This window comes from Protopterus annectens, chromosome 10.part0, assembly GCF_019279795.1.
Source record: "Protopterus annectens isolate FY-2018-M chromosome 10.part0, PAN1.0, whole genome shotgun sequence".
Classification (NCBI taxonomy): Eukaryota; Metazoa; Chordata; order Ceratodontiformes; family Protopteridae; genus Protopterus; species Protopterus annectens.
The window spans coordinates 1,131,667,155-1,131,684,382 of record NC_056744.1 but is presented as its reverse complement, the minus strand read 5'-3'; the positions used below and the strand labels follow the sequence as shown (position 1 = coordinate 1,131,684,382).

Below are 17,228 nucleotides of genomic sequence, written 5' to 3'. Positions count from 1 at the left end.
TTGGAGAGTGCTGTTTCTACCTGTGTGGCTGTGATTATTGGAATTTGGCAATCTTTTGGTATTGAGATGGGCCCTTTAGGGGGTGAGAGGGGGATGAAGTTGGCACTAAATCGATCTGCCAGGATATCCTTGGGATCAGTATATTTAATGCCATTCTGTTGTAGCTCAGAACAGATCTGAGCATTGCCATTTAGATTCTTGACATAACTATAGAATGCCTTGTGGTTGTCTTTGGAATCTTTGGCAATTTTATTTTCGTAGCTAGCTTTTTGAGGATTTTATGAGGGATCTCAGTTTCTTACTGAGGCTGGTGAGGTAGTTTTTTGCATCCTGGGATTTTCCTCTTTTCTACAACAGTTTCTTCCTTCTGTTGTATAGTTTGTTTATAGCAGGGGACCACCAGATTGGCTTCCTTTTTTGGAAAAGAGCATCTTGGTTCTATTTGGGATGGCACGATCCATGCACGAGTGGATGTGCTCATACAGTGCCTTAGTGTAGGATTCTGCAGTCGAACTTCCAGATCCCGTCTTCGTGGGTGTTGTGAAGTTGGTCACTTCTGACTTCAGTAGCATGAAGTTGGCTATGGAGAAGTTTTTTAAGGAGGTTTCCTTACTGGGGGGTGGGGGTGGGATGTGGATGTCAAGGATGATTTGCTTATGGTCGGACCTGACCAATGAGGGGGTGATCACTGTTGTGGAGCATCTATCTCCCATGTTGGTAATGACCAGGTCTAGGATATTGGAGCCCCTGGTGGGGCAATGGATTAGTTGATCCAGGGCATTGGAATTTATGAATTCCAAGAACCGTTGGGAAAAGGAGTTGGTACCAGAGTAGTTTTCCCAATTAATGGCAGGGTAGTTGAAATCACCCAGTATTAGGGTGTTTGGTTGTATCTTAATATTTTCCAGTATGTTTAGGAAGGTGTAGTTGAGAATCTTGGGGTATGGTGGGGCATCTGTAGCAAGCTACAGTTTGGATTGCAGTCTTACCTAGTATTAGTTGCACCTGGAGAATTTCAGATGCATTGCGTTGGGCAGCTAGCCTGGAGGTGTGAATATCCTTGGTGAATATGGACACTCCTCCACCTTTAGTGTTTCGGTCTTGGTTTTGTGGCCGAAAAGTGTGGTAAGAATTGTAGCCTGGTATTGCATGGGGTGCTTTCTGGAGCCTTGAACCAGGTCTCAGTCACTGCACAGATATCAATGTTCTCCATTTTTAGGAGTGCCTCGAGACAGTGCATTTTGAGGTTTAGACTTCTAGCACTGAGTAGCATTACCTTCAGATTTTGCATGCTTGTATCTGTTATGGTGGTGGTTTTATCCTTTGAACCTTGCCTAAAAAAGGCACTATAGGGGTGGCAAGAGCTTTAGCCAGTAACCTGAATTCCAGGAGTGACAGGTGCAGACCATCTCTGGCAAAGCATCGTGGTTTGTCGATCATGTCTTCCCAGGCAGACAAATACTGGATCCCCTTTGAATGACACCAGAAGCTTAGCAAATTGTTGAAGTCAATAATTTTGTCCTTGTACTGTGGTATCATTTGGGTTTCTAGAGTAGTAGACAAATCATAACCAATCTGTCTTAGATTTTTTTTCCCTTTTTGCAGCTGAACTTGGCAAAGATTCTGACACTGGCTACTTCAGCTGTTGGCTGTGAAGTTCAGCTAAGCTCTCAACCCTGGCAATGATTAAGTTTCCTCATGGAGAGGACTGATGCACATCAAACAGCTGAAGCTGATAGCAGTTCTCTGTAGGACTTTGAACAAAAGCCCACCAAAGCAGTCTGTCATTTGTAAACTGAAGTAACAAGCCAACCAAGATGGCACAAGGGTTCCAGTGGGCAGTACTCTTTTAGCCGTAAGTGGTGACAACACTCTCAGTAGTTTACAACCCCATCCAAGTGAATGAGCTAGAAGGCTTCTTCCAGTCATCTCCTGGAAACGGAAGTTCAGAGGCTACACTTTGAAGATGGATTTGTTTGACATTTTAAGTATGTGATCCTACATCTCTTCTTCTCGGTTCAACATGACTAGGAGGGGCAGTGGTAGATGAGTTCTGCATCCTGTGTCATAGGAGATTCTTGTATTCATTTCCATTTATTTGACATCTTCGTGCAAAGATGTCCCTTACAGTTAGGGTAACAGCCATATCCACCTCTGAGTACATCTTCTGATGTAGACCTCTCAATCCCACTTGATTTGCCTGCTGGATTAGAGGCTGCACTGATGTACTGTGCTTGGTGGGCATGTGCCTTCACATGGAAACGTCCCTGTCTGACCATCTTCTCCAGCATCTGGGAACAGATCAAGCTTGGAGCATCTGAGAGACCGGTCTAAAACCTCTACATCATTTTGATCCTTTGGTTTCTTCCATCGTTGTGGTTACTGCTTGGGAATACCTCTGAAAAAGGACGTGTTTTTGAGGGGGGGGGGTCCTTGATTTTAGGTATGTTCATTTAGTTTGAGTTGACCATACTTCTGCACATCTGTGAGTTGTTATATCTTCCTCAAGTCTGAGTTGGAGTTGCCCATAATTCTTACGGTGGGCAGATAGATCCTCGTATATTAATTGTTTAATAATTGTATCTTCTTATTTCTTGATTTGGAGGAAGGTGCTCACTGGTAGCATAAGGAGGTTAGCTGGTGGTGGGCTCAGGCGATGCATATGTTTATGTAACCAGCACATTACGTCACAGAAAGCGTCTATATGGGTGTGCGCACACCCCAATTGTGGAGTCTTCAGATTTTTGTTAAAGGTAGATTGATGGAAAGGACAGACCCCCATCCAATAGACCCATCAGTAGTAATCCTGTCTTGTATCAGCTGGTGCTTTAAAAAAGTACATCATGATATTGTTACTATTTTGAAGCTTATTTTTTTCAGGCCCAGCTAGTGCGCTTGTACAGAAGTCCAAGGTCTGTTACACAAATGCAGCTCTTTTTTATTTAGCTCAAACAAAAATTGGCTTGCAAAACAGAGAAAAAAAGGTGAAACTTGGCTAAAATGAAAAAGAAATGTCTAATATTTAGTCCAGAGAAGAATTCTGATACCTGACAACACAGTACCTTGCAGCCAGGTAAACCGTTCTAAAAAGTAGTTTCAGTATTTCAGAAAGGTTTCTGTGCAACTTCTTTCCTCAAAAGTACCAGCAGCAGTCTTTCCAAGAATATACATTTCTTTTACTTTGCCAGTAGAACACACAAGCTAGATTCTTTGATGCAGCAACTTTTGCAGCATCATAGAAACAATATTTGTTTAATGTAGTAATCCTGGATTTACTCAAGTTATGTTCCACTGCTGAGTTGGTTCCTATTTGAGTCCCCGTGTACATTAACTAAACTCCTGAACTTGGTCTCTGGTTATACTCTGCTGCAGTAGAATCCATCTTCAGATTACACTTGGGCACTTAGTGGAGCTTATCCCTCTTTTTAAAAACAACAAAGGAAATGTATATTCCAGCAACTCAGGTCTTGTACATCTGCCCTCACTCAACAAACCTGCCACAGTGTATTTGATGCACAGGATGGAAATGTAATATTTTCTCAGTTTTTCGTGCATCTTTCCTTTAAAAGTGGGGCAGGCAGTTAACATAAAGCAAAAACATACTTCTCACCATAAAAAAAGTTAAACACCATTTTTGTATTTCAATTGAGGTATCCTAAAGTACAGAAACATAGCAGACTCAACCAGTGCCCTGTGCTGATCCCACAAACTAGCACCCCACCCCCTGACATCTTCACGTGAAGAGTAAGAAAAAAAAAAAGGCCATTCTTAGAAACAAGACATGCCCCCCTCCCTCCAGCCACAGCCATTCAAGTCCAGTTTATATGCCCTGCAATCTGCCCTCCTTCCTCACCTTTTTTGTTTAAGGTAGACAAATATAGCAAACAGTTTCTACAGTTCATACCCAGAACATATTGCTACGGAGCTCAGGTTTTAGTTGTAAAAAAAAAATTTTCAGCCAACTTCTCTCTACAAATGTGACTAGTAGTTGCCTACAGTTCAGACTGCCCACAATGTTACAGCACTCTGGTATGACCACAAATGAAATGCTGGCATTGAATTTAGAGTGGTCAGTATGGATTGGATGGCAGATTGTGCCTTCTAACATTTTGTGCACATGACAGCTGCTGCTTTCACCACCCTACTGTTCCTAGAAGTAATCTTCTTTAGATTTGCAGGTCTTTAAGAAACTGGCAAACTGTTAATCCTAACCTATAGTGTTCAGTTTCGTCCAGAAGACTAAGGCTGTCTTTCCATAAACTCCACTTGACAAGTGAAAGAAGTGAAGCAGATATAACACTAAAAAAGCATATGTACAGTGAAACAAATGTAGCATGTACAAACACCTACTTTAACAAGTGAAGAGTAAGTTTGCGTCGCACCTGAAATCATCATGTCGGATGAAAAAGTAAAACCTTAAATATACAAAGAATCAAATGCGAGACAAAAGTAAAATCTTACATTTAACAGATACCAGCAAATGTGAATCAAGAGTATGTACACTTGTAGGCATATGTACAAAACTCCACTATTACAAATAAGAGAAACAGATAAAAAAAAAAATGCTACACAAAAACTATACTCCCAACAAGTACCAGACTGTCCATTATATTATATTATACAATGATTGGCCATTAACATTCCAGGAGCACGTTGGTTGGTCTGCCCAACCAGCTTGCCCTTTGTAAATCGAGAATATACCAGAGGTAAAAGTCCGGCCGCTTAAGTATTGTTGAGCGGACAGAATATTTTTTTCTATTATGTGGTAGATGTGCATTAGTCTGAATGAAAGAAACTCTGAAACTGAAATGTATGTCATTATTTAGTGACTTTGATCCTCATACAATGTTTTTTTCCAACAAATCACTGAGGAACAAAGTCACTGAATAATGGTAGGCATTTCAGTTTCAGACTTTCTTTTCTTCAGGCAGTGCACACATATTTACATTTTTTAACTAAAAGATCAAGTGGTACGTATGAGACCACAGAAAATACAAGAAAATCGGGTACTTTCTATAAACTAAAACATACCTGATTATTCTTGTATTTGTATGTCTCTGTGTCTTGTGATCTGTCGGGATGTTACACTTTTTTTTCCTTTCAAAATAAAAAAAAAAAACAGCAATGGAGATCGTCCTTTCTCTGTTATTTGCTTGCTGATCCAGTGATGTACTGTGTAAGCCTGGGAATGCAACTCGCATGCACTTGCGCAGTACATCATCAAAGAACACAATCGGGAAGCAAGAAAGAAATCGTATATTGTTACTATTATGCAAAGCCCAGAATTTCCAGACAGAAACTATACAAAGCGATTGAGAGAGAAATTAGAGGGAAAAAATTACTTCCAGAGGAAAAACTGTCAGAAGCTTCAAATGAAAATTTGTGTTCATTAATACAATAGATTTGTGAAAAACAGTATATAGGTCAAGAAACTTTGATCTGTTTGGAAAAAGAAGCATCTGAGGAAGTGTGAAAAATAAACATCAAAACCTAGAGATATTTGAAAAGTATAGAAAAGAAATATGGACATGGGAAAGAGAGAGATTTGATATGGTGCAATATTTATGCAAAGGAGAAAGCAAAACTAATCAATACAAAAAGAGCAGCACCAGAGATATTTGAAGAGAAATACAGGCAAAGGAATCTGGACATGGAAAAATTTACAATGCAAAGAATAAGAAGACAAAGAGGAAGGGTAGAAAAGGAGATTAGTAATGGAGAAGTTAAAGAAATAGAAACTGAGGTTATGGAGTACCTGCAAAGTGAAGGATTCAGTGTAAAAAATCTAATTCAGAAAGCACCACAACAGGATAAAGCAATGGCTGTCCAAATTAAGGAGGAAGCAATTGATCAGATGCCAATTTAAGATATTTTGGAGCCCTCCAGAAGAAACCAGTATAAACATTCACTTGAAGCTAGACAGCAAAGGAAGGAACAAGAAACTGTGGAAACGCTGATGCAATCAGTGTTGAAGAATGATAGGCCAGTGAGTTTGCATGCGACAGCAACACATGGCACAGGATGAAATTGAAGAGAAGGTGCCACAAGAAGATGCTATAGAACTTCCTATAGAATCTGTGCGGGAAATGGAAAACAAGGGATGTGCCCTCAGTTTGGAAGTAAATGAGCTAAGAGAAGAGTTGCTTGTTTGAATATACATAGATATATTAAGATCAATGAAAGAAATAAACTGCAGAAGGTCAATAAAACCCAAAAAGTCAAAAGTCTGATAAAACAAATGAACACAGTAATTAGGACTGTCCATAGAGATCCATGCGATATAACAGAAGTAAGCATGATATATTACTGTGTAGCTAAATTAATAACTGATAAAGTTCTACCACAAGAACACAGCATAGTGAGGGAAAGGAAATGGAGAAATCGAATACCATCATGGAAGTATTGAATAGAGAAAACTATAAAGCAGTTAAGACAAGAAGGGTCACTGTTAGAAGACTATAGAAGAGGGAATAGATCAACAAAAATACTAAGAAAGATGTGATAAAAGCAATCTGCAGTATTAGAACAGACCAGGATCTATCATGCACTATCACAAATAACTAAAAATTTCAGCACAGATGGAAAAACTTAGAAAATACATAAATATAAAGGAAGAGTACAAAATAAGCAATTTATTGATGACCCAAAAAGTTTTATAGAGAATTGGGGAAACAAGGTAAAAGGAACTGAAAGACCACCAAAAAAGAAGAATAGGCTATGTTTTGGAGAAGTATCTATGAAGACCCTGTGAAACATAAAGATGCTAAATGGATAGAAGAAGTAAGAGAGAGAATAATAAGTTTAAAGGTGCAGGATATGAAATGGGATGAAGTAACAGCCAGAGAGAATGAAACAAAGTTAAGAAAATCTTCTAATTGGAAAAGCCCAGGCTTAGACGCAGCACCTAACTTTTGGTTAAAGATATTAACATCTTTGTACGAAGATTTAGCCATGAGTAAGAACTATTTATATGTGCACCCCGAAAAGACACCAGCCTGGCTAACAACAGGTAAAACAATGCTCCTACTTAAGAGTGAACCTGCAAGTCTCCCTAAAAATTATAGACCAATAACTTGCCTTCCGATAATATATAAACTGTACACGGGAATCGATGCTTATAGAGTTTATAGCCATTTAGAAGAAAACTCAATTATGGCAGTAGAACAAAAGGGCAATAAAAGAAAGTCAAATGGAACAAAGGATCATTTGTTAAAGTCATAGTGGAGAACTGTAAAAAGGGGAAGAACCTAAGTATGGCATGGATTGACAACAAAAAAACATTCAATAGTATCCCACATTCATGGATAAGAGTGCTTAAAATGTATAAGATGCATCCTACACTGACGACATTACTGTGACTATGAAACAGTGGCAGACCACTCTGCAATTAAGCCATGATAAAGGACAAATTATTATCCCAGGAATAAAAAGTCAAAGGGGGATATTTATTCCAGGGTGACTCTGTCACCATTGCTATTCTGCCTTGCCATTAACCCATTAAGCTGTTTACTTAACAGCTTAGGCCATGGGTATAATTTGGCTCCTAGAAAACAACAAAGTGTAAAGACTTATCATCTTCTCTTTGTTGATTATTTAAAATTGTATAGCTCTTCAGATGAGGAACTGAAAGCACAGGTGCAGGTTGTCTAAACTTTTTCAGATAATATAAGAATGTCATTTGGTCTTGGTAAATGTGCAAAATCAGCCTTTAAAGCAGGAAAACATCAGTTTGTGACAAGAATGTGATATAAAAGAACTGGAGCAAGAGGGCGTGTATAAATGTGTGGGAAATGAAGGATCAACAATAAAACATAAATGAGAATAAAACTTGATAAGGAATATTTTAGAAGACTTACATTGATTCTGAAAACAGCATTGACATCTAGGAACAGAATCCAAGCTATAATCAATTTTACTCTTCCTGTCCTAACTTTACAGTTTTGAAGTGGTTGACTGGCCCGAAAAAGTGTTGGATAGATTAGATAGAACAGGAAGGATGCTTTATGCTCACTAAATGATTAATAAAAATCAGTGTATACCAAGATTATATATTCCCTGGTCCGAAGGAGGGATGGACCTCCTTGAAATTGATTACATGTATAGCTCTGCAATTGTGGGAGTTCACATACATGCTGATCTCACAAGACTCAAATGTAGTGAAAGATTTGAAATATGAGGAGAATAAATCTAGGATGACTTCTCTGCTTAATTTAGTAGAAGCATATAGATAGGTGTTAAGCAGGAATGGAAATCAAACCAGAAGTAGATAAAAATCAGGCAGCAACTGAATGTGCCAAAAAACAGAAGAAAGAATATAAGGTGAGGGACCAGATGAGAAGGCAAGAAATATGGAAAATGTATAAATACAGTGGCAAGTATAGAAAACCTCTGTAAGAGCCTCGTGTTGATCAGGAACGAATGCGGGAATGGTTAAGGAGAGGCAAATTCAAATCAAGAGATGAAAGGTTAATATTGGCAGCCCAAGATAGTGGGCTACGTACACGCTGATTTACAAAGTCTATTGAACCTGTGGGCGAAACAGACAAATGTGGGTTTTGTAAAACCGAATTGGAAACTGTCGCACACCTTGTTGCTAGTTGTGACATACTAATGGCAGAAGGACTGTATACTGAAAGGCATAATAATGTGGTGAGACTGTTGCACTGGGGATTGTGCTAACGTTATGGTATGGAAGTGGCTGAAAAACACTGGAAATATGAGTCACAAAGCATCATAGAAAGTGATGTTTATATGACATGGGATCACCTGTTACCAATAATTCAAAAGATAGATGCTACAAAACTGGATATAGTGGTCCAAGAAAAGAAGACAAAAGTAGCATTGCTCATTGAAATCGCCACACCCAGTGACTACAGTGTCTTGTATACAGAGGGACACAAAGTCATAAAATATCAGGATCTGCAGGCAGAAACAAGAGCAATGTGGAAGAAGGCTACCTACACAGTTCCAGTAATAGGAGCAACGGGCCTTATAAAATAGATTCTGCAATATTATTTAGATAAGTTACCAATCCATGTAACCCCATACAAATTGCAGGAGTTATTACTGGACACATTGTAGATGCTGCAAAGAGCACTTTTGGCTGACATCAAAGATTGAAACAGTACTAATTTAATATAGCAATAACCCACGCCTGGGTGTGGGTAATGCTGGATTTACCCACGGTTTGTGTGGTTTGGTCATGTGGGAGAAGCCCGAGTGGCCAAACAAAGCCAACCGTGGGTAAATCCAGCATTACCAACACCCAGAAGTGGGTTATTGCTATTATACAATGACATTATTTAAGAAAAAAAATAATTACTTTTCTTAAATAATGGCATTGTATAATGCCTCCTTGCTGCCCTTCTGCAGCTGTCTGGTATTCTGCGGCAGTTCTGATGTACTGCGCATGATCTCTGTTGCTTTTTAAAAACTGTTTCGCTATGTTAAACTCGTTTAACATAGCGGGACAGCTTCAAAAAAAGCAATGGAGAATCTCCGTTGCTTTTTAAAAGCTGTCTCGCTATGTTAAACTCGTTTAACATAGCGAGACAGTGTGAAGCAACAGAGATCTTGCGTTCTCTGTTGCTGTAAAAAAAAAAAAAAAAAAAAAAAGTTATAGTAATGGAAAAAGTTCGGGCGACTGGACCTTTTTCCATTACTATAACTCTGATTTACAATGTGCACGCTGACCAATCAGCGTGCACGTTTTTGAATATTTAATGGGGGGGTCTTTGTATAATAAACTTTAATCGTACTTTGACTTACGAATGGGGTCCATTCCCATCATGTTAGAAACCCAAAAGATTTGGAGAAATTAAGCGAGTGAAACAGAGCAGAAGAACACCATGGCGCTGTTTATGCAAAGACATTATTTAAAAGTAAGTAATTTTTTCTTAAATAATGTCGTATAGTAGCAATAACCAACTCCTGAGTGTGGTATAGTGAAGATTAACCCACGGGTGGCTTTAATAACTCTGGGTTCGCCCTCATGATTAAACCACACCAACCATGGGTAAATCTTCATTGTACCACACCAATGTCATTGGTTATTGCTATAATATTTGTTCCTGTATAATTCACTGCCATGTCAGTTTAAGGATAGTGCCATACTATATTGTTGCCAGACATTGTTTAATATGTCCTTATTTCATCTGATTTATTTAACTGACTTCAAACTTAAGTGTTTAACATGTGCAGCTTTTATTGTTTTATTATTAGTAGCATGCTTAGATGTATGTATAGTAATAAACATTGAGTGATACAAAGTGATGTAGGCTTTTTACCTGGACTTAACAAAAACTGCTTTCTTTTAAGCAAGACATATATGTGGAACTTCAGACATGAACAGACTCTTCAATCCCATATTTATTTGTAAATTTGACATATCTTCTGGTTTTCTTGGCTAATAAATTTTAACAGGAACATGACAGATTACCAACCTGAGTTATGCCTTACCAAAGAAATCTTGCCATGTACTTCATTTTAGCAAAGTAAATTTCATTGAAATAATCTTATGTTGCCATACTGTGATGAAGTTGAGTTTTAAGTCTCAGTCCAGATTGTTTATGCTAAGGCATGCTACTACTTTTGACTAACCAAGACCAAATCTCGAGAACATCTGCATGTAAATTAACTGTGCATCCTGCACTAAAAAACTTGGCAGTATTTAAGAAAATATTCTAAGCTATTGCAAGGTCGCAAGCATCTAAAAAAAAGTGCAACTGAAAAATGAAATGAGAACACTGATCTTTATGTGAAAGTTGAACCCAAGAGTGTACACTGCTGTTGCCACCTATTCTGGAGTTAAAAGGAGTTTCTGGATAGTTACATGTAGTGCTTCTTTTAAGAGCTTTTGTTTTTCTTTTCAGCTAGGAAACTCTTAAGCATGGTGATTTTTAGATCAGATTACGCACAAACGGAAAGCAGTGCAAATCTTCTGCATGACGTAATTTTAACAACTGAAACATGAAAGAAAAATCCTGACCCTTATCTGGGAAGTGAAACCAGGGCCCCCTGCGTTGCATAAGGTTGTCACTCCATCTGGACTAACAAGGAGTTTCTGGGCAGTTGGGTGTGCTATGGTTTCCCTTAATGATCACCAGGCCTGGAATTTCCTAGCAAAAAGGAAAGACTCAGAAAAAAAGTCTGGTACCTAATTGTCCAGAAACTTTTTGTTAGCATAACTGTCAACCTTCTGTCACCAGAATTAGAAACTAAGCAAAAGTAATTGGTGGAAAAGGCCTGAAAGTATGGATGTTTTTAAGTGCTGGTTCCGTTAACTGAGAGAAATAAAAAGAGGATGTTGATTAAATAGCATTTTCTGAAGTAAATAAAATCTGTACTGATTACCAGTATTTAGCATATGATAACCCATCACTTTTTATCAAAACAAGTTGCCAGTTTTAGAAGAGACAAAACAAAGTTCTTAGCTAAAATTAGGATAAACCTAAAAGATAAGAGCAATAGAGGGGTACATTTGTTAGTTCAGAGGCAGTGACTACTGCATGGAATGTAGGAGGTCCTGGGTTCAATTCTCAGAAAAAGGTCAATGTTTTCCTTTCATGTTTCGGTTGTAAAAAAGGATATGCAGAGTCTTTGTACTGCATTTGCATGTATATGTGCAATTTGATCTACAAGTACAAATGGTAGGTTTGCATACTCCCACTCATGCGAGATGTGCAATTGCACCTCCTCCAATCAACTGCTCTACATTTGTATAGTCTAACTCTGAGACTGTGTGACTGGAGTATAAGAAATACTTGTTTCTGCTAGAAAGCCAAGCATTTCCGTTACCTGAGTCTGTGGTACCCAGGAGTTTGGAATATACAGGTAGTGAGGATATGCTGTGTGCAACTTACATATGAAGAGTGCAGGATAACTCATCCCTCCTGTGAAATTAATAGTCAATTTTCATTTCCAGCATTCTTCAGTTTAATGCATTCCATTATTTTCAGCATTTAAAGCTTTGGTATTACATATATTCAGTAATATCTGTATTCAGTGTACATTGTACAGGTAAACATGTTTTGGAAATGCATGTGTCATTAATATGCATCTCATTTATTTGTATTTGTTTTCCAGGGTAGGGCATTGTTCTCTATGGACCTTTTTCAGACTCTGCCCATTAACACTTTAAAACTGTAACTCCTATATGCAGTATATCATTATAGCATTTGATGCATATGCATAGGCTGCTGCCTTTGGTGTTTTAATGCATGATGCAAGTTATCATGTAGCATATCATTGTAGCATTTAATGCATATTTCTAGACTGCCGTCTTGTATTTTAACATAGGGTGTAGTATGGTTTAAGTAACTGACAATACTTTTCTTCAACTTTATAATGGTAAAAAATCTGATACTTGTAACTGAGAACACAGGACAAAATAAGATTAAACTTTTTCCACCTTCTTTTTTTTTTCTTAATGTAAACCTTCTTTTCAAGGATTTAGATGAATCATCCAAAAACACAAAAAACAAGCAAACAAAAACTGGAACCATTGTTTCAGTGTATGTAGACTCCATAAATGTCTATAGTGGCAACATATCAGTAGTATACAACACCCACACATATCTTTTATTATATTCCAATACAAGTTCTAGATCATGTCGCTATTTAAGCCATCTTAAAAAGCTGCAAAAGTCTGCTCATTTGCTTCAGGATTGTTAATGTGTTCCAAGTTTAGACTTGAATCATCTGGATTCAGGTCGTCTGTGTTCAGCGTTGTTTCTTTGTGGAACATGCTCCTATGACAGCTGTACAAGTATGACTCTTGGTACTGTTTCAGGAGAAGCCTTAAATTGCACTTCTTTTAAAATACATTTTGGGACCATGATTCCCTAAATGTGCATTTTATAGTCTTAGTTTAAGTTAATTGCATGTTAGTACTTCCTTTATTTGAAACAAATATTGTGTGTGTTAATGCTGTTTGTATCGGTCACTACTACTGGAAATTCTGCAGCAAAAGGCTCAACCTCAGGCCTGCATACCTCTCAACCTCTTGGCACAAAAAAATCTGGACAGTGCTAAAAATAATATGGGGACAAAGGCCCGGAAATAGAGACAGTTTCTAAATATCGCTCTTATAAACTTAGAAAGTTGTTAGAGTAACAGGTTATATATGGTCATGCATTTGCTGGTGGGTATGAACTCTGAAACTCAAATGTCTGCCATTGTTTAGTAACTTCAGTCCTCAATGATTTGCCAGAAAACCACCAATTTTATGACAGATTAAAAATATGAGACAAAAATCTGGGGATTCTGCGAAAATCTGGACAGTTGACAGGTATGCTGGCCTGACTTCTAGAAGTCAAGACCCTTCCCTCTCCAGAACAGGCAGATATCTGGCCCTTGGGGATTGTTGGTATGTTTCCATGTAAAATGGCACCCTCCTGTGTTATTTTAGATCTTTCTAGCTGCATTTTGTGGTACATGAGCCATTGTACAATATACAAAACTGGGTATTATTCGGCCTGTTGTGGAGCTCAGGCTGTAAAAGTTCCCCATTGGGTAAATTTTGTTACCTTTAGTGCTCTTGTTTGATAGTGTTACTTGTATTGTTTACACCTTCAGGAGATGGATTATGCATTAGGATATGTCTGCTCCTAAGAAGGAATGTATCTGTTCTTGTAGGAAATTCCACATAACGATTGTCATAATTGTCCTTTCTTCCTAGGACCCGAACACAGTTTTTCAAGAGTGCTATAACCTCAGATATTTTCCAGTCAGTTAGCCACAATAATGTATTTCTGATTTTTTGTCAGAGCCTTGTAAGAGCTGTAATAGCTACACCTGAGTGCTGTGATACTTCATGGTGAAGGTCTGCAATATCTGGTACTTTATTCTTCAGCAGAGTTTTCAGTGTTGCTTATACTATAACTTTTATCACTGTTGGCTTCTGATCGTAAACTGCAGATTGAAATCATTGTCGAGTTTGTGATTTTTATAATGGATTGGTAGTCTAATCTTCTTTATATCATTCACCATTGACCCTTGAGAGTCATTTTAGCATTTCAGTTCTGCAGCAGAGTTTTCTGTTTACATGTGAATTTTAGATAAGCCAATGTTGTTTTAATATTTTCTGATTCTGTTAACTTTCACGTGTTGTTGTAGTTTGTCTTCTCTGGCAGCATGTTGGAAATTTTGTCCAAGTTTTAAAAACTTGCGTGGCTTCACATACTGCGTCTGCTACTCTGTCATTTGTAGCTCATGCAGCACTTCAATCTTGTAGTCTCTGAACTCTGGTGACATATTTTCGAGATTGTACTCTGCTAGGTACATAGCTGGCTTAGTGCTCTCTGACTATGTTTGATTTTACATACTTCAAGCTGTTAGGGTCGCCACCTTTTCTGCGAGCCAAAGTGGGGCATGGGGGGTATGGCCAATATGACACTGGCCATACCCTCTACCATGATGTCACCACAGGAGTGGTGAAGGAGATGCTGTTATGGGTACGACTGATGGCTGCTGGAGTGGCTAGCTGGTTGGTGGGAGTAGCAGCTGGATGGATGAATGACTGCATGGATGGCTGGCTGGATGAATGGATGGATGGCTGGCTGGCTGCATGAATGGTTGGCTGGCTGGCTGCATGAATGGTTGGCTGGCTGGCTGCATGAATGGTTGGCTGGCTGGCTGCATGAATGGATGGCTGGCTGGCTGGCTGCATGAATGGATGGCTGGCTGGCTGCATGAATGGTTGGCTGGCTAGCTGCATGAATGGATGGCTGGCTGGCTGCATGAATGGCTGGCTGGCTGCATGAATGAATGGCTGGCTGGCTGGCTGCATGAATGAATGGATGGCTGGCTGGCTGCATGAATGAATGGGATGGCTGGCTGGCTGCATGAATGGATGGATGGCTGGCTGTATGAATGGATGGCTGGCTGGCTGGCTGCATGGATGGATGGCTGGCTGGCTGCATGAATGGATGGCTGGCTGGCTAGTTGAATGAATGGATGGCTGGCTGGCTGCATGAAGGGATGCATGGCTGACTGGCTGGCTGCATGAAGAGATGCATGGCTGGCTGGCTGGTTGGAAGAATGGCTGGCTGGATGAATGGATGGATGGCTGACTGGCTGAATGGATGGCTGGCTGGCTGGTTGAATGAATGAATCGCTGGCTGGTTGAATGAATGAATGGCTGGCTGGTTGAATGAATGGCTGGCTGGCTGGTTGAATGAATGGCTGGCTGGTTGGAAGAATTGGCTGACTGGCTCATTAGAAAAAAAATCTCGTTTTTTTAGCGGCTGTAGAAGCGCTTAAAACAAAGCACTCCTACGGCCACGATCTTTGCAGGGCTCTTCCTGCCCCAATCCCCACCCCTTTCATGAATTGCAGCCAATTGCTGCATGAATTACAGCACCCGGACAGAGTGCGATTGAAAAGCGGGACTTTTCAAGTCCCACTACTTTCCACAGCGGGCAATGGGATGAGGCAGCTCAACGCATGAGTGTCCTGTTGACAACGGGACGGGTGGCAATCTTACAAGCTGTCACTCTTTACTGCAGTCAGCTCCCGGTTTTATTCCAGTAATGTTGGTAAGCTTTTCAGGGCTTTCCTTCAACAAATAGTCAGAATGCTGTACTATCCATTACATAAAATCCATTTTGTACAGTTGCAACTGTATTTGTTGTACAAAATTGTTAATTTCTTACAGTAATATATCTGTTAATTTCAGTCAGGTGTTTTCCCTGTTTTCCTTTGTTTCAGTTACTGAGCCCATATTTGCGTAAAACTTTACCTTCTCTTTTGTTCCCAGTTATCGCATTCTGGTCACCCATGACTATCTTATTTGCAAGTTTTGTCGGTTTGTTTTTGCTCAGAAAACTGACCCCGCCACATTCTCTCTGTGTCTGGTGTTGGAGCATATATTTGAATTATGGTCTTGTCAGTGGGAGTACGTCGTAGATAGAGTATTATGCAATCACTGACCACATTAGATTTCATTACAGCTCCTGCAAGTGCCCTGTTTTGTCATGCAACACCTTTTGTCCTTTGTCTTCCCCTTTCTGGCATGGTATATACCATGTGTTCATCAGATTCTTGGTGTTCGATTCCAGTCCTTTTCAGTTCATTGACACTCAGCAGATCAAGTTTCAGCATTCCGTTGTATTCTTGACTACAACCAGCTTTATAGTTCACACTTTGTATGTTCTCTGTCCCAGTGTGCAAGACTTCTTTGAAGCACCTTACCATCCTTTCATGCATACGAGCATCAGCAGTTAGATATCTTGACGGCTTTAAGCTGACCACGTCGCATACATGTAAAGGTGGTGGTTCTGTTCCCCAGTAGCTCATTGAGATGTGAGGAGCTAGTATTCCAGCACTGTATCAAAGTTTGTTTTAATGTCACTATCCATCCGTAGTCTCCATGGCAAGATATGCAAGCAGATTGCTAGGCCTTTCTTTCATTTGGGTCTCATTAATTTTGCTGTTACAAAAATGTGATATACTGCCGCCAGCATCCTCCCAAACTGCTGCTGCTGGCCATTACGGGTGGTTTGTCTATCTTTGGAGACCTTGCCAGCTGTTAAACTAGTGATGGGATTGTTCTCCGCATCAAGGCTGAATGCAAGTCCTCACTGTTCAACAAGCTGCCTTTACCCTGTACTGATATGACTTTGTATCATGAGATCCAAACTATTCTGAAATGGAGTTTAATAGTTTCATTTTCCACTAAATGATGCAGTACATTTTTCCCTCCGCATTACACCTCTGTTTCAAGAGATAAAAAAGTTAAGGAGTGCAGTACTTGGTGGAATTTGAAAGGCCAGGATAGCAATAGGTCACGTGTGGTATGTCATGATCACCCTTGCCTTGATAGTGAGATCAGTTGGTTGGTTGTCATTTTAAAAGAGTAGATTAAAATGGTTGGTAGGTGAAGAAAACTTTTGTTTAGAGGGGAGGGAGGTTGCATGTCTTGTTAATCTGGACAAGGCGATCATGGAGAATTCCAGGAGAGTAAAAAGAAAAGAAAAATCAGTTTATTTACTAAAAAAATAACATTTGATTGGTGTATATTTGGTTACTAAACTTGCAATAATTACTAAAGTGACTTCACTTTCAACAGCTAGTTGTTAGTATTTGTTGTTGATATATATTAGTTTCTTCCTGAATTCATTGACGTTGTGGATGTGTGAAGTTTCTGGTTAACAAGTTAAGTTCTGTTTTGTGGGAATGAAATTGCCGAAGAATATATCCAGTTTTTGTTTTGTATTTCCAGAGGATGT

The 17,228-nt window shown here is 39.2% G+C and overlaps 1 protein-coding gene across 4 annotated transcripts in view; it reads left to right on the top strand.

The window, feature by feature from the left end:
• The window catches only part of ZZZ3 (zinc finger ZZ-type containing 3), a 1,369,419-nt gene that overhangs the window by 801,688 nt on the left and 550,503 nt on the right, over positions 1-17,228 (top strand). The window lies entirely within an intron of this gene.